Raw genomic sequence first — 18,668 nt, 5'->3', positions numbered from 1 at the left:
GCCAGAACAATTGCCTCCTCTTTGGCCAAAACTTTCCCATTAGTGTATCAGAAATGTGCAGGCTCCGATTGCAGAATAAGTAAACAGGATATAATGGGTTTTCAATAAATGCTACGGAGCCAGACTCCAATTCTATTCGAAGAGGTTTATTTGACATGCAGAGCCTACTGGGGGAATTGAGGACAGAGAGGTAAAGGGAGTTGAAGTTCGCCAATGAAAACTGGCACAAAGGGTGGGTTGAGATCCACCTGCAAACTGCAGAGAGGTGAGACGGTTCTGACTGGAGCAACCCGAGAAGCTGGAACACCTTTGACTGAAATATCCAGGATTGTCGGAATAAAGAACCTTAGAAGAAAATAAGATTTGGAGAGCATTTTGGGATCCTTTTTTTCTCTGTGGTTTTTTGTTTGTTTATTTGTTCGTTTTTGTGTTTTTGTTTTTGTGGGAGAGTTGTTTTAGAAAACCTAAAGCCAAGCCAAGAATAATAGAAGGTCTAAAATCAGACAACCTTCTGGTTGAAGCAGATGATATGGTTGGGTTCTGTGTCCCCACCCAAATCTCATGTTGAATTTTAATCCCCATGTGTCAGGGGAGGGGCCTAGTAGGAGGTGATTGGATCATGGGGGCAGATATCCCCTTTGCTGTTCTCGTGATAGTGAGTTCTCATGAGGTCTGATGGTTTAAAAGCGTGGCACTTCCCCCCTTCACTCTCTCTCTTTCTCTCCTGCTGCCGTGATAACACATGCCTTGCTTCCCCTTAGCCTTCTGCCATGATTGTAAGTTTCCTGAGGCTTCCCCAGCCATGTGGAACTGTGAGTCAATGAAACCTCTTTTCTTTAAACATTATCCAGTCTCAGGTAGTATCTTTATAGCAGTGTGAAAACAGACTTGTACAGCAGAACTTGATCCTGGGCCTCTCAATTCCCAGTCCTGAGTTTTTTCTAATGCACTTTGCCCCTTCATTTATCTGCTACGTATGTAGCCACAAGGTACAAACAAATCAAAAGCATTTGCCATCAGGAAAAAAAAAAAGAAGAAGAAGTTCATGTTCTGATAGATTGAAACTAGTTTTTATCAAGATTGAATGTCTTTCTGATTTTAACCAGAAACAAATTAATTTATGTGTACATTATAACTTATTTTAACATAGACTTCTTTAAGGTGTAGAAGGCCAAATGATTGGGGAAAAGAGGGAGGCTCCATTCCCAGATGAAACTGGGGGACTCCCCCGCTTCTAAAGCCTGGACTGGCCACAGAACACACTGTCCTTGGAAGCCCTTGGGAGCCTGTCTGCTGCCTGGGACTTAACTCTCCACTAACAAGTTAATGAAATAATCAGTAAAGGGCTGGCACACTTGGAATACAATCTGAACATTGTTTCCTTAGTGCCTTTGTGTCTTTGGTCACGTTCCCTAGAAGCAGCATGTGAGACCAGGATCCTGGTGCTTTTGGTTTATTGAGGAAATGCGCTTCAGTAAAAACATGTGAGGGAGTCCACTAATTTGCTAGGGTTGCCACAGACTGGGAGGCTTCAACAGCAGAAGTTAATTTTCTCGGCCGAGCACGGTGGCTCAAGCCTGTAATCCCAGCACTTTGGGAGGCCGAGGTGGGCGGGTCACGAGGTCAGGAGATCGAGACCATCCTGGCTAACACGGTGAAACCCTGTCTCTACTAAAAATACAAAAAAATTAGCCAGGCGTGGTGGTGGGCGCCTGTAGTCCCAGCTACTTGGGAGGCTGAGACTGGCGTGAACCCAGGAGGCGGAGCTTGCAGTGAGCCGAAATCGCACCACTGCACTCCAGCTTCGGCGACAGAGCAAGACTCCATCTCAAGAATAAATAAATAAATAAAATAAAAAAGGAGTTAATTTTCTCACAGTTCTATAGGGTGGATGTTCAAGAACAACCTGTAGATAGGTTTGGTTTCTTCTGAGGCCTCTCTCCTTGGCTTGCAGACAGCCCCCTTCTCATGGTATCCTCACATGGTCTTTCCTCTGTGCACGAGCGTCTCTGGGAATGTCTGTCCACATTTCCCCTTCTTATAGGGACACCAGTCAGGTTGAGTTATGGCTCATCCTAACAGGCTCACTAAATTAAAATTAAAATTAAAAGATGGTGACCTCTTAAAAGGTCCTATCTGCTAATACGGTCACATTTTGAGGTACTGAGGTTAGGCCTTCAGCATATGAATTGGGGTCAGAAGACATAATACAGCTGCTAAGAGGGAGTGAGAGAAGGGTGAGCAGGATGAGGATGCTGGGAAGCAGGATGTGATCTCTGGGAAAGCCCAGTCATAGCCTGGTCCATGGACAGGGAGGAGGTGACGGTGCAATCAATCAAACCACAGAGCTGCCTGGCCTTGAAGTAAAGGGTCCGGGTCTTTCTGGCTCTGTATCTGCTAGGTGGCTGGCCAGTCCCCAGTGTGTATGTGGTGGGGAAAATGGGGACATCCTGAGGTACCTACCCAGATGTCTCCGGGCAAGAGGACTCCTGTGAGTCTAGAGCATTTTTCCAGAAAAGGTCTCACAGGTGTATGCCTCTCAAATGACCCAGCAGCTGGCGCAGGGGCCCCCAGCAAAGAGAGCCTGGGTGAGGCACCAGCGGCACCCACGATGCAGGGCTACCTCGGCTCTTCTGTGTTTCACAGACATTTACCAGACTTCTGGCTCCATTGGCTAAAGCCACACTTCCAGGTATAAACACAAGATACAGGAGGGCTGCAGGAAAGGGTGGTGCCATTTGCCAAGACCCCTCTCACTCCCGGCCCAGGAGCCCAGGCCCAAATCCCTGACTTCTGCTCAGTCACTATGTCAATGAGCCCGGCTTCTTTCCTCACTTATTTTTTTATTTTATTTTTTTTTTTTGAGACAGAATGTTAGTCTGTCGCCCAGGCTGGAGTGCAATGGTGTGATCTCAGCTTGCTGCAACCTCTGCCTCCCGGGTTCAATCAATTCTCCTGCCTCAGCCTCCTGAGTAGCTGGGATTACACACCTGCCACCATGCCCAGCAAATTTTTTTTTTTTTTTTTTTTGGAGATGAAGTTTCACTCTGTCGCCCAGGCTGGAGTACAGTGGCGCGATCTTGGCTCACCGCAAACTCCACCTCCCGGGTTCACACCATTCTCCTGCCTCAGCCTCCCGAGTAGCTGGGACTACAGGCATCCGCCACCACGTCCGACTAATTTTTTGTATTTTTAGTAGAGATGGGGTTTCACCACATTGGCCAGGATGTTCTCGATCTCCTGACCTCGTGATTCGCCCATCTCGGCCTCCCACAGTGCTGGAATTACAGGCATGAGCCACCGCACCCAGCCTAATTTTTGCATTTTTAGTAGAGATGGGGTTTCACAATGTTGGCCAGGCTGGTCTCGAACTCCTGACCTCAGGTGATCCACCGCCTTGGCCTCCCAAAGTGTTTTCTCACTTTCAAATCCACCTTCTCTCCTTTCTCATTGCTATCACCTTAGTTCGGGGATCCATCATTCCTCACCCCTATTACTGAAGGGTTTCTTCTCGGACCTCTCTGCCTCTAGTCTAAACCCCATCTGACTGAGTCTCACACCACAGTCAAATATGAGCAGCTCCCTTCCTGCGGCAGGGAGGGCAAAGACAGAATCTGTTTTGTTAGGCATTGTTTCTCCAACCTTGTGTTTCTTCTGTGTTATTTAACAGAGTGTGACCCTGGGCCATTTTAACCTTTCTGTCAGTTTACTCATTTGTAAAATATAGACAATATGACACAGGATACCATAGAGTTTGGAGAATTCCATAACCTGACATGCGTTCGGCACTTAGTGCAGTGTCTGGCGCACAGTGAGCACACCGAGGGCTGCTGTGATCATTTCTGTTGCTAGTGGCCGCAGCAGGCAGAGCTGTAGGACCAAGCAGAGTGCTGGGGGCATAGGCAAGGCAAACAGGTGGTGTTAGAAGAGGCCTGGCTGTCCACTGGGATGAATATCCCTATTATTTCTCCTGATATTTCTGCAGATGGTGAAACCAAGAGCATGTGTAACCCCAGTTTCGGTCTTCATCTCTGACTTCACTGGCCTCCAAGGTCAATGTTAATGTTAGTTGATAGTTGACACTAACTGAGTATGTGAATGTTAGATAAGGGCAAGAAAACAAAAATCCTGTCATCGAAAGAGGTGACTGGGTTCCAGTGAGCCACGATGGTTACACCTGATGTTGTTAATTTCACAGGGTGAAAAACCAGCATGGGAATATTAGCTAATTGGCATGAAATCCACGCTCCCCGGGTTGTTTAGTTCACTAAAGTGCAGCCAACAAAAGCTTGAGCCATATGACCGCCTCTCTCTGGTGGCCCCGGTGGTCTCATCCATCCTGCATCCTGGTCCAGCTATGCCCTATTCCTCAACATCCAAGACGCTCACACCTGAGGCAGGGCTGTGCCTCACCAGGCCGCTGGCTCTTCTGGAGGGGAGGCCTCCCAGCAGATCCCCCTCTTTCTGCCTGGGGCTCCTCTACCCTCCTCTCTTCCCCCTACCTCCTCTTCCACATACCTGATCCCACTGCACAGAGCCTAGGCGATAACCTTTGCCAAGGTGTAAGGAACAGACACCAGATGATTCACACGGCTTTCACACAGGACAAGTTTAGGCCCATACATTCACAGCCAGAGTGTTTGACAGTTGGACACCAAACCATTTCCTTTCCATCAATGCAAAGGCAGGAATAACCATAACAGTGACCTATTATTTTGTTTGTTTGTTTGTTTTTGAGACGGAGTCTCACTTTGTCGCCCAGGCTGGAGTGCAGTGGCGCGATCTTGGCTCACCACAAGGTCTGCCTCCCGGGTTCACGCTATTCTCCTGCCTCAGCCTCCCAAGTGGCTGGGACTACAGACACCCGCCACCACGCCCGGCTAATTTTTTTGTATTGTTTTTTTAGTAGAGACGGGGTTTCACTGTGTTAGCCAGGATGGTCTCCATCTGCTGACCTCGTGATCCACCCACCTCGGCCTCCCAAAGTGCTGGGATTACAGGCATGAGCCACCGCGCCCGGCCACATCTCTTTTCTTTATCTGCCTTTAATCACCCTCTTTCCCCTCTCTATTTTTCTCCTTTTTTTCTTTTCTTTTCTTCCCTCCAAGTCTGGTCCGTCTGCTTGGGCCCCCATCTCATTTCCCGTTTCCTCATGAAGGCTGTGACACTCTATGAACGCCTCACTATAAAAAGCAGAAGGAATCAGACCCCACTGAGTAGTGCTGTGGGCCCTGAGGACGCTGTTCCAGAGAGCTCTGTCATTCTCCCTGACGCTCACAGACACAGGAACATGAGTCATCAATGAGACAGTGTTGCCACCCGCCTTTCTCCCAAGCCTCCCTATAAAAAGAGGAAATGGCCTCTGACACTGGGATGTATGAACAAGAGTTCCACACACAGCACACAGCCTGAGAACTTCTGCCATGGACTTCCGCACTGCTTGTAGGATGCTGGTCTCATGTTTAGGTTTTCAACCTCAAATCCAAAGAAAATGTCACTTGAAGTATGATTTGTAGGGAGCAACCTAAAGACTGATTCAGAAGGAAAAACAAAGGTCAAATGGTACCACTGTGATATGACTTCTGCAATTAAAAAAATAATTCTACTTTTTTAAAAGAATATTTTAGCAATGGAGAAGATGGACATGAAAAGATCTATAATTAGGCTGGGCATAGTGGCTCACGCCTGTAATCCCAGCACTTTGGGAGGCTGAGGAGGGTGGATCACCTGAGGTCAGGAGTTCAAGACCAGCCTGACCAACATGGAGAAACCCTGTCTCTACTAAAAATACAAAAAATTAGCCAGGAATAGTAGCACATGCTTGTAATCCCAGCTACTTGGGAGGCTGAAGCAGGAGAACTGCTTGAACCCAGGAGGCAGACGTTACAGTGAGCCAAGATTGCACCACTGCACTCCAGCCTGGGCAACAGAGCTAGACTGTGTCTCCAAAGAAAAAAAAAAAGCTATAATTGTTTTTAAAGTGCATAAAGCAATATTATAGAAGAGAAACAATCAATTAGTGACACCAATCAATAAAGCTAGAATGAGACATAATTAAGCTAGTTCAAAGGAAAGTCTGATGAAAGATTACAAAAAGCTCTCTAATTATGAGGAGACGAAAGAAGAATCTCAGGCAAGACTGCCAAGGAGGTTACAAATTTGTTAACCCTGCAGCAGAAATGAGAAACCCAACAATCACAGAGAAAACAAAACAATGTCATTCCAACAATGGACAGGCTCCATTCTCCAGTTAAAAGGATCTACCACCAGGTTTAAAGTCCTCAGCCAAGTTCTTTCCAGATTTCCCAGAACCACTTAGCAAACACACATGGCAAGAGCAACCTTCAACTCACTCTATTATGAGTACAATTCATCAAGGACCTGAGGACACTGGAGCATTTCTTCTCCAAACTTTTGATCTTCAGGATGCCAAACACGGTAGGCGGATAGACTGGCCTGAAGGTAGTTAGTTATCTCAATTGATTATTCAGTCAGTTACAGATTGAACTCCTGGTTCTACTCTTTCCCTCCTTCTCACTACTGAACTTCACTGGCCTTAAAAAAAAAAAAAAAAAAAAAAAAAAAGAGAGAGAGAGAGAGGAGAGAGGCTAATAATTTGCTCAACATGGATAAAGTCATCTGTGAAAAATAATTTTTCTTTCTTTCTTTCTTTCTTTTTTTTTTTCGAGACGAAGTCCCGCTCTGTCGCCCAGGCTGGAGTGCAATAGCGAGATCAATCTTAGCTCAGTGCAACCTCCACCTCCCGGGTTCAAGTGATTCTCCTGCCTCAGCATCCCGAGTAGCTGGGATTACAGGTAAGAGCCATCATGCCCGGCTAATTGTTCGTATTTTTAGTAGAGATGAGGTTTCACCATGTTGGCCAGGGTGGTCTCGAACTTCTGACCTCAAGTGATTCACCTGCCTCTGCATCCCAAAGTGCTGGGATTACAGACGTGAGCCACTACACCCATCCTGATTTTTCTATTTTCAATCAGGCAGATGGAAAATAGAAAGGACTAGAAATGATTAGAGAATTAATCTAGAACTGTAAAACCCATCTAAGTGAAACACCTTTTCTGCTTTTTCTTTTTTTTTTCTTTTGAGACAGTCTTTCTCTGTCACCCAGGCTGGAGTGCAGTGGCACGATCTCAGCTCACTGCAAGCTCCGCCTCCCAGGTTCACGCCATTTTCCTGCCTCAGCCTCCCAAGTAGCTGGGACTACAGGTGCCCGCCACTGTGCCCAGCTAATTTTTTGTATTTTTAGTAGAGACGGGGTTTCACTGTGTTAGCCAGGATGGTCTTGATCTCCTGACCTCGTGATCCGCTCGCCTGAGCCTCCCAAAGTGCTGGGATTACAGGCGTGAGCCACCACGACGCCCGGCCTCTGCTTTTTCTTATTCCACCAACAACCTAGAAATAATTCTTTTTTTTTTTTTTTTTTTTTTGTCATGAAGTTTCGCTCTGTCACCCAGGCTGGAGTGCGGTGGCGTGATCTCGGCTCACTGCAACCTCCACCTCCCAGGTTCAAGCAATTCTTGTGCCTCAGCCTCCCAAGTAGCTGGGATTACAGGCGTGTGCCACCACTCCGCCTGCCTCAGCCTCCCAAAGCACTAGGATTACAGATGTGAGCCACCATGCCCGGCCAGAATTCGTTGTTTATTGATTATTCAGGAAGTGCTCACATTCAGAATTGACGCTCTGAATCCCGTTTCATTTTCTTGTTTTCTCAGCCGAGGTGGAGAGGACACGACATACCCTGGAAGGAGGACGTCTTCACATTTCAAGTCACTGTGGCCAGTTCTGGCCCCAGAACCACCAGGCACTGGGAGGATCAGAGCAGACGTCAGAGACGCCTCACGCTTCCAGACCCTGCCATTCCCATCTCCTTTGTTGCAATAGAGCAGACTTCTGGAATTGGCAGTAAACTGGCATTTGCTCTCCTAGTGTAAAAGAAAATCTGCTTCAGAGAACAAGTAGCAAATTCCCCAAAACAAACACTTATAATTAGGTAGTGTGTGTGTGTCTTGGTTATAGGCCACCAGCAATGAAAGGGCATAGCCCGGTGTGAATTTGCATTTGAATTCTTACCAAGGAGGCAGGCCCAGCAAACCAATTAACCTATTAAATCAATTAACCAAATATGTAATTAACCTTGAGAACAGAAGTGTCAACAACAGAAGCACAACAAAGAAAGTAGCTTCCTCTTGGAATTGTCTACTGGGTTTAAGCCTTTTAGTTTTCTGTCTTAAAGGCGTAGCCGCAGAGGGAAAACATTGTCTGGGCATAAGACCAGTGGCCACGCAATGTCATCCTATGGACTGGCTGGAATCCAGCCAGAGGCAGTGTTTCCCACCTGTTCCGGCCCATCGTCTGTAAGTAAATACACAGGAGTTTTGGAGGACGTGGTCCATGAAACACTGGCCCATTCATAGTCATTCCTTATGGAAACACACACGTCCACTATTAAGAAAAGGGGACTAGCCGGAAATTTCCAAGACAGATCCTCCCTTGGAGAGGACAATACCTGGTAATTCAGACAATTGATCCTAAGACAAAAGGGACCGAGAAAGGAATGGCAGCGTCTGCTAAACACAGTTATGCGAGGCTGTTGTTTGGACTGAGCTCCGACTCTGGGCCCCAGCAATTAGCCTGAGTAACCAGTATGGAGTCACTCAGGCTAACTGCCACGAGATCTGAATGAACTCTGAAACAGGCCAGTTTTCCCAAAACAGAAGATACACAACAACCAGTCGAAAGGAGCTTAGTGTACCAGAGCCTGAGTGACGAGGAAGTTCCCCTCTGTTTTAACCATCTGTAGGGAAAGTAAATTTGAAATGATCGATCCACTTTTTGTCCCTTATTTCTGCTCTCTTCAGCCTTTTTGTGCCTATAAAGCAAACCTCCTCTGCTCCACCCATCAGAACACTTACTTACTCTACCATATAGAAGGAGGTGCTGCCCGTTCTAGCATCACACATAAAAGGCAGTTTGATCTTTAAAGTGGTTGTAATTTCGCCTTTTGACAGCTTTATTTTCTAGAGGTTTAATCTGTACACAGAAATCCCTGGGAAAGAGGAACTTGTGTGGCTATAGGAATTCTGTGCTGCTCTGTGCAATTCTGACACGTGGAAATTTATCATTACCAAGACAATACATTAACGCCTTGACGTAATGACTTTTCAGTAGCTCACTTTATAAAATTTTAGTTTTCAAGTAGCTTCAGAAATGTTACTTTAGTGAAAAACACTAAGCTAGGCCTGATGCCTTCGTGTAGCTTTCATTTAGAGGTGGGGTGAATTTCACTCAGAAAAAAAATAATAACCAACAAAGAGTTACATGTTAAACAGCAAAAAGAAAATAATACAGACCAGAAGCAAATATTTATTGACCGAGTAAGGGAGACTGACTTAGACCATTACTCACATCATTTCAGAAAAGCCGAAATCACAAAGGAGAGGTAACACGATCAAATCATTAACAGGGAAGCAAAAGCAAGTACACCAGGAACCCGGAGTCTTATCAGGAGAATAAATATGTATGTGAAATCTCATACGGGATTTTCCTATTGCTTTCCTATAAAAGACGTGGTTTCCGATGTTGACCTGGGGCAAAATCAAAGCTCACCTGGGCTAAGTCAGCACACAGTTCCTAATCCTTAAGTAAAAAGATACACTTGTGAACAGTAACGCTCAGTCAAGCTCCCAGCCTCTCCACCTCATCAGGGAGTTAACGTGCATTTTATAACCGGGCCAGGATGTTTGAAGAATCGCATTCCATTCACTAAAAACCCAGGGATCTCATTCCCATCCCAAATGCAGGGCAAGCCCTCAGTATTGTTTCAGTTAACCTCGCTGGGCCTCAGTTTCCTCGTCTGAAAAAGGAAGGGACTTTGGAATGGGAAATCTCTACGATCCCTCTCATGATTCGAATAGACTATTTTTCTTTTCCACCAATAGAGGAAGGGACTTTTTGACAGCCAACATTTCCATTCCTACTATTTTGGAACAACCAGAACACTGAAAATTTGGTACGAAAAGCTTTTCTTACGATAAAGAGATAGCATTTCTTTGAGAACAGTTGCTGAAACTTTAGTCAGGGAACTTATCAAATAAAGAAACCACCTCATTTCAGACTATGGGCTGAGTCCAATAAAGTCAAACCCAATACCTCCCAGGAATTTAGAATTACACAGTTGTTGATCAAGTGGAGAGAAAAGAATGTGAATTTGTTTTTTCAAGATTCTCCAACACCATATGAACTGTGGCTGCCTTTTCTTTAAATCATATAATGGAAGAAAACAAACTTCTAGAAAAAGATATGTATCATCTCCTCCAAGTGGTGACTGGTCCCTGATCAATGTGCTGTGGTTTACCTTGCCTTGAACCCAAAACAATCCCTTGTCCTCACAGAGCCTTGGGGATGTCTGGATGTCTGATTCAGGAGGCTGAATTCCTATTCTAAGATGCTTCATACAAATTGTATTCTGTCTACATCTGTGCAAGTTAAGTGTGTTACTACTGACGTGGCATGGATTTAATCATTGTAATGTTTGATAGACTGATAATATATGATGTTAATGTTAAATATTAAATGTAATAATGGGTTTTGTTTGTTTGTTTTTTGAGACAGAGTTTTGCTCTTGTTGCCCAGGCTGGAGTGCAGTGGCACGATCTCGGCTTGCTGCAACCTCCGCCTCCCGGGTCCAAGTGATTCTCCTGCCTCAGCCTCCCGAGTAGCTAGGATAACAGGCACCTGCCCCTATGCTTGGCTAATTTTTTTGGTATTTTTAGTATACATGGGGTTTCACCATGTTGGCCAGGCTGGTTTTGAACTCCTGGCCTCAAGCTATCCACCCATCTTGGCCTCTCAAAATTCTAGGATTACAGGCGTGAACCACCGTGCCTGGCCTAAATGCAATGTTTAAACTAAGAGTACAATGTTAATGTTAAAATGTTTTCTTAAATGCTTTTTTTTTTTTTTTTTTTTTTTTTTTGAGATAGGGTCTTTGTCCCCCAGGCTGGAGTGCAGCAGCAGCAATCACAGCTCACTGTAGCCTTGAAATCCTGGGCTCAAGCGATCCTCCCACCTCAGCCTTCAACATTGCTGGAATTACAGGGGTGAGCCACCACACTCTGCCAGATAATACTTTTGCAATGGAAACAATATAGAAACAACAACTAGAAACAAAATATTCTAAGCCTTTTGCAAGACAGGAGTCACTAGGATGGGATTATGTCCGGAGTTGGTTCCTTAGGGTGGGTTCGTGGTCTCTCTGACTTCAAGAATGGAGCCACGGACCTCTGCTGTGAATGTTACAGCTCTTAAAGATGGCACAGACCCAAAGAGTGAGCAGCAGCAAGATTTATCGTGAAGAGTGCAAGAACAAAACCTCCACAGCATGGAAAGGGACCCCAGTGGGTTGCTGCTGCTGGCTTGGGGGGGGGTGGCCAGCTTTTATGCCCTTATTTGTCCCCACCCATATCCTGCTGATTGGTCCGTTTTATGGAGTGCTGTTTGGTTCATTTCACAGAGCATTGATTGGTGCATTTGCAAACCTCTAGCTAGCTACAGAGCGCTGATTGGTGCATTTTACAAACCTCTTGTAAGACAGAAAAGTTCTCCAAGTCCCCACTCGACCCAGGATGTCCAGCTGGTTTCACCTCTCAGGATCTCATTCCACTACTGAGCAGCCAGGCAAAGGTCAAACTACTTCCTCAGGGCAGCCAAGAAGCTTGAGAAAATTCCCAAGATTCCTAAGAAGAAAAAGCCACTGTCCTGTCCCTTCCAGCCTGCACAGCAGCTTTCCTTTCATCCTTTGCCCCCTCAAAGCCAACCACTGAGCTGCCTGTGTCTTCCTTGCATGGATTTATCACACATTGACTTACATAAAATAAACATCTTACACTGAAACATAAAAAGGCTCAAACTTGTGGAATCGAATGAATCTCCTGCCTCACCTTAAAATTTTTATAGAGCTAATGGCCTTTACACATATGTACTAAGTCCATAGCATTTGATTCTTACTCCCGTTCTTATTCCTTTTGGATAAGAACTATGATTACTAATTTTCTTCCCTTAACACATAGGTTTAATGAATTTGTTATAAGAAATGGAGACTTTAGGTCAGGCGTAGTGGCTCATGCCTGTAATCCCAACACTGTGGGAGGCTGAGGTGGGTGGATCACCTGAGGTCAGGAGTTCGAGACCAGTCTAGCCAACATAGTGAAACACTGTCTCTATTAAAAAACAAAAATCAGCCTGGTGTGGTGGTACATGCCTGTAATCCCAGCTACTCGGGAGACTGAGGCAGGAGACTCGCTTGAACCCAGGAGGTAGAGGTTGCAGTTAGCCAAGATTGTGCCACTGCACTCCAACCAGGGTGACAGAGCAGGACTCCATCAAAAAACAAGAAAAAGAAAGAAAGAGAGAGGGGAGAGAGAGAAGTAAGGAAGGAAGGGAGGGAGGGAGGGAGGGAGGGAGGGAAAAGGAAGGGAAAATGAAGGGAAAGGAAAAGGGGATTGTAAAGAGAGAGGGAAGGAAGGGTGGGAGGGAGGGAGGGAGAGAGGGAGGGAAAAGAAGGAAAAGGAAAAGGGGATTGTAAAGAGAGAAGGAAGGAAGGGAGGGAGGGAGGGAAAAGGAAGGGAAAAGAAAGGAAGGAAAAGGAAAAGGGGATTGTAAAAATTCCTTTTAGACTCTAGGTGAGTTTCGGGATAAAGTTAAAGTAGTATGTTAGTAATTCATCCTTATGAAGATACAACAATATGTGGTGGGATTATTGTATTTTAGATTTCCAGATTATCTTTCTGAAAGCAAAGGTCTGTTTTCTCCTCAGTGATACACAGCCCTCTCCCTGGAACCTGATTCAACATAACACATGGTACATTTAGCCTGTATCCCTATTGTCACAGAAGCCTCTGAAGAAGCAGACAGTACCACTGTGTATTTGAACATTCACTAAAATAATGTTTTCTATGGTTAGAAAAACACATACAAACACATACACACACTTAGAGTGTCTTATAACTTCAGCTGTTGTTCCTGAATAAAGACATATTTCTGGAAATTTCTTTCAGAGGAGGTCTAACTTCTACACAAGATGTGTTGTATATAACTGATGAGTTAAACAGTTCACATGAAAACAACCCTTTTTATGTATAGGCTTTGGGAGTTAGCTTAAGTAAAAACACTAGTAAACAAGTCTTGAAATAAGTTTTCCTCTATATAATATCTTTTAAATGGACCATTTGATTTATGAATAAAGTGATTATCATGCAAATGCTGTTAAGGAAAGAACATATGTAAATGATGAGAAACTATTGGGGATGTCTTCCTGGTGTATTGAGTCTGAAGTGTGATATATTCATGGCAGCTACTAAACTGTGTGGATATTTCCACTTCAGGGTTGCTATTTTGCATAAACTCACCCAGCTTACTAAATAGAGCTTAGGCATCTAGAAGTGAAGTCCAATGTGCATAATGATCTCTCAGCAACAAGCCACCTTGACCAAAGGGTGCAAAAGAACGCAAGGAACACCAGGCCATACTTACTTCCACTGGCAGACCTAATTTGGGGAGAAAATGCTTTCTTTTTTAAAAAAAATTTTATTTAAAAAAAAATCCATTCCGCCAGTTTTCAGACCAAAAAAAAAAAAAAATTTTGTCGCCAAAATATAAACTTCCCAGAGAGGTTCACACATAAACATACTTAAAACAACTAGCACAAATAGCTCTCTTCCAAACAATGGGTATATCTTTGTTATAAATTATATAAATGGTTATATAGTACAGATTATAATTGTTTCTCCACAGAAAAGTAATTAAGATGAAGTTTTTTTCTAAAATTAATAAGCAAAAGTGGCCAACTTGTATCATTGAAGTATTAACTCCAAATAAGTAAGATATACTGGAGCTAATTTGAATTGCTAAAGCATTTTAAGATATTCTTTTTTTGAAACAGAGTCTCACTCTGTTGCCCAGGCTGGAGTCTAGTGGCACAATCTCGGCTCACTGCAACCTCCGCCTCCCTGTTCAAGTGATTCCCGTGCCTCTGCCTACCAAGTAGCTGGGACTACAGGCGCGCACAAGCTGTTACAGCTCTTTGAAGTCATTCCCATAGTCTTCTAATGCAACAAGTAATTGTCACTAATTCAACTGAAAAGATGAAAAGTTTGCCAAAAGCATAAACTAAATCTGAGGAAGGACTCCTTCTCTTGTTTCTCTCTCTCTTTTTTTTTTTTTAACTTAAAGGGGGAAAAAAATGTACTGATAAATATTTAAACAATAGATATATTATTTCATATTAATCATAAATATTTAAATAATAGAAATACGACTAATATTAATAAATATTACTTAATATTAAGATTTTTTAAATGCACTGATTCTATTTTAAATAATATATTTAATAATATTTGAGGAAATGCTTATGAACAGTAAAAATCAACGATTAGGAAAAATACTACAAAAAAGGGAACAGAAAGAATTTACAGTTAGCTAGGGGAAATCCCCTCTGGAAAGCGTCTCCACACATCTACTCTCGTTAAGGAAAAAAACCACTGAGCACGTGATTGAAGTGTTCCAGAACAGAAAATGTAAAAACGGAGTTTTCAGAAATATCAGGAAGTAGCTGGGCCTGGTGGCTCACACCTGTGATCCCAGCACTTTGGGAGGCAAGGAGGGTGGATCACCTGAGCTCAGGAATCGAGACCAGCTGGCCAACATGGTGAAACCCTGTCTCTACTAAAAATACAAAAATTAGCCAGATGTGGTGGCACACACATGTGATCCCAGCTACTCAGGAGGCTGAGGCACGAGAATCACTTGAATGCGGGAGGCAGAGGTTGCAGTGAGCCAAGATTGCACCACTGCACTCCAGCCTGGGCAACAGATCGAGACTCTGTCTCCAGAAAAAGAAATATCAGGAAGCCAGTATCAGATCCTTAGTTATCAACAGGGCCATGGGTAGTGAGAGTTACGTTCTGTGCTAGAATGAAAACCGTATCACACGGCCTATGGTGCTTCATTCATCTACACTTGGATTGATAGTCCACATTAGGAATTAGTCCTCCAGAAATGGGGTTCTAAATTTTTTTTTTTTGAGACAGAGTTTTGTTTTTCTCGCCCAGGCTGGAGTGCAGTGGCACAATCTCAGCTCACTGCAACCTCTGCCTCCCGGGTTCAAGCGATTCTCCTGCCTCGGCCTCCCAAGTAGCTGGGATTACAGGCATGCGCCACCATGCCCGGCTAATTTTGTATTTTTTAGTAGAGACAAGGTTTCTCCATGATGGTCAGGCTGGTCTTGAACTCCCAACCTCAGATGATCCACCCACCTCGGCCTCCCAAAGTGCTGGGATTAGAGGTGTGAGCACTGCACCCAGCCTAGGGTTCTAAATTATCCACTAAATTCGCCTTTCTGTCCACTGCCCTTCAAGGCAGAGGGGTGAGTCTGCCAATTTCATAATTCTCCATGGTGACCATTGGCTGTAAATTCTGGACATGCATCTCTCCAAAGTATGGATGAATCAAAATGTGTAGTCAGGATAAAGAGTAGAGTGATATCCTTCCATACCCATCTCTTTCCTTCCCCTGTCAGTTTATTAATAAAATATCATCTGCAGAATATTTACCACTGGAATATCTAGCTATTTTTATGAACCACAACACTAGGGGAAACGTCTCCACTTGGTGAAAGTAACTTTGAGTTATAAACGTGATACTTAATGCACAGGGCTTCTTTGCTATGATGTAGCAAACAAAGGTTTCAGCTGTGGTTAAAAGTTACTTTTTTATTCCTGGTAAAAAATAAAATAAAATAATTTTTACAATAAAAGATTTTTTCCAGGAGTAGTGGCTCACGTCTATAATCCCAGCACTTTGGGAGGCGAAGGCAGGAGGATCACTTGAACCCAGGAGTTTGAGATCAGCCTGGGCAACATAGTGAGACCCTGTCTCTACAAAAAAATACAAAAATTAGTGAGGCGTGATGGCACATGCCCGTGGTCCCAGCTATTTGAGAGGCTGAGGTGCGAGAATCACTTGAGCCTGGGAGGTTGAGGCTGCAGTGAGCCAAGATGGCACCACTGCACTCCAGCCTGGGCAACAGCGAGTCCCTGTCTCAAAAGAATAAAAATAAATAAATAAGCTGGGCACAGCTCACACCTGTAATCCTAGCACTTTGGGAGGCCGAGGCAGGCAGATCACTTGAGGTCGGGAGTTCGAGACCAGCCTGACCAACATAGAGAAACCCCACCTCTACCAAAAATATATAATTAGGCCGGGCGCGGTGGCTCATGCCTGTAATCTCAGCACTTTGGGAGCCCGAGGCGGGTGGAACATGAGGTCAGGAGATCCAGACCATCCTGGCGAACACAATGAAACCCTGTCTCTACTGAACATACAAAAAAATTAGCCTGGCGTAGTGGCGGGAGCCTGTAGTTCCAGCTACTTGGGAGGCTGAGGCAGGAGAATGGCATGAACCCAGGGGGCGGAGCTTGCAATGAGCAGAGATCCGCCACTGCACTGCAGCCTGGGTGACAGAGGGAGACTCGTCTCCAAAAAGAAAAAAAAAAAAAAGCCGGAGGTGGTGGCGCATGCCTGTAATCCCAGCTACTCAGGAGGCTGAGGCAGGAGAATCGCTTGAACCTGGGAGGCGGAGGTTGTGGTGACCTGAGATTACGCAATTGGACTCCAGCCTGGGCAACAAGAGCGAAACTCCGTCTCAAAAAAAAATAGATAAATAAATAAATAAAATAAAATTATTTTTTAAGTTAGCAACTTGTAAAAATGTTTCAGTAGGAAAGTTCTGTGATGAGGTTGTGATGCTTGATGGTCAACACCAGCTTGTTGACTTTTATCCCAGATAAGCCTTTTTACGAAGAGCCATTGACTGTCCACGATTGTCATCATGCAGCTATATTTGTCATAAGCATTATGAGCTTGATACATTATGTCATAAGCATAAATGTCCTAGAGTAAATTGTACACTAGTTGCATTATTTGCTATGTGTCTATCCAAAGGAATACTCTGGCAAGTCATTTGGCAAAGTAATAACTTTGTGTGGTGTGAAACTATATACCAATTTATGCAATAAAAATTTTTGAAGTACAAGTATGCCCTTCGAATGCCTGTTTTATAAGTCTTTTTTTCTTGTTACCAGGTCCGCTTAAAATAAAGTTTGCAACTGGACGCAGTGACTCACACCTGTAATCCCAGCCCTTTGGGAGGCCGAAGTGGGCGGATCACTTGAGGTCGGGAGATCCAGACCATCCTGACTAACACGGTGAAAACCTGTCTGTACTAAAAATACAAAAAGCTAGCCGGGCATGGTAGTGGGCACCTGTAGTCCCAGCTACTCGGGAGGCTGAGGCAGGAGAATGGCGTGAACCCAGGAGGCGGAGCTTGCAGTGAGCCAAGATCCCGCCACTGCACTCCAGCCTGGGCGACAGAGCAAGACTCCATCTCAAAAAAAATAAATAAATAAAAAATAAGGTTTGCATATTGGTTATAAGCATTTTCTCACATCAGTCTAATGCCTTGTGGCTATTTATTTCCTGCACTGGGAGTCAGCAGACCTCATGGCGATGCAAAACGTCCGCCAATGTATATTAAAGGGAAACCAAGTAAGAATAGACTCTGCCACCCTTAGGACAACTCGTCATGTAGATGCTTGGCAAGTAACTGTCAGAGACAGAGTGCTATTGTTCAAATGCACAGACTGGATTCTGATGAATCCCAGTTGTAGTACTTACTAACTGGAATTACGCAAGTCTCTAAACTTCTGATCCCACTTCTAAGCATTGTGGACAATAATAATATCACTTCCCACATTGGGCTGTTGTGAAGGCTTAAATTAGTAAGATAATGAATATGATAAGTTTAACATAGTACCTGGCACATTGTAAATTACTGAATAAGTATCACCTATTATTACCAGCATAGAAACTTACAAAGTGGGGAGGGAAGACAGATTTGAGTAACAATAAAATGCTCAGAAATAGCTCCAGTGGGACATTGCCTTATCCAAGCCAGCTTCAGCATCTTCCCTAAGTCCTTTCCCCCTTTCCAGCTGCAAAGAAGACTTCAGAGTCAGAAGTTTCCGCTAGCTCTGAACAAGGGTTGGCAGCAGTCTCAGGGCTTCCATCCATCCAGCCCTCATTGGCTCCCACCCACATTGTGCCAAGCTGAGTATCCACAGGATATGTAGTCATCTTCCGTGGTCCCAGCTGGATTTGATTGCGCTGTGATGACTTGGCTGTTGCAGAGGCTAGATTGAAAGCATGTCTCAACTTCACCTCTTGAATGCAATGCTGTTTATATTTGCCTAATATTTTTCTCCCCCTTGGGTTATTTGAAGATCATGCCAAACTTTTGTTTCTTTTATCTGGATAGAGTATTCTATAAAGATATTTTAAAGCAGTTATTCTCATCGACATTTTGCAAATCTGGAAGAGAGTTTTTATAGCCACACAGCCGTTCTCTCACCACGGTCTGGCTCCACATACAGCAAAAGTGATCCTTCCAAAATCTAACCCAGATCACGCCCCGACGGTGCTCCAAACCACTCACTGCCTTCATCTTAGGGTGGAAAACAATGTCCTCAGATGGTTTACAAGGGCTCCGCAATGTCCCCTTGCTCCCGTGTCGTCTTCCTCCACTCTCCCCCTGGCTT

General features: G+C 44.4%; 2 long non-coding RNA genes across 4 annotated transcripts in view; both read left to right on the top strand.

Moving 5' to 3' along the window:
- Nucleotides 1-6,726, top strand: part of LOC110743433 — a 39,212-nt gene extending 32,486 nt beyond the window's left edge. Inside the window, exons 4-5 of one of the 3 annotated variants that reach the window (XR_002522448.2) lie at nucleotides 5,109-6,438; nucleotides 6,690-6,726. This is a non-coding gene — a long non-coding RNA (uncharacterized LOC110743433). The other 2 variants (XR_004183659.1, XR_002522447.2) reach the window with 2 other exon arrangements.
- Nucleotides 6,727-6,772: 46 nt separating this feature from the next.
- Nucleotides 6,773-10,591, top strand: LOC116274874. The gene is made up of 2 exons (XR_004183657.1): nucleotides 6,773-6,815; nucleotides 7,731-10,591. It is a non-coding gene; the product is annotated as an uncharacterized LOC116274874 (long non-coding RNA).
- The last annotated feature ends 8,077 nt before the right edge of the window (nucleotides 10,592-18,668 follow it).

Source organism: Papio anubis, chromosome 5, assembly GCF_008728515.1.
Source record: "Papio anubis isolate 15944 chromosome 5, Panubis1.0, whole genome shotgun sequence".
NCBI classification, from domain to species: Eukaryota; Metazoa; Chordata; class Mammalia; order Primates; family Cercopithecidae; genus Papio; species Papio anubis.
This window is presented reverse-complemented; position numbering and strand designations above follow the sequence as displayed.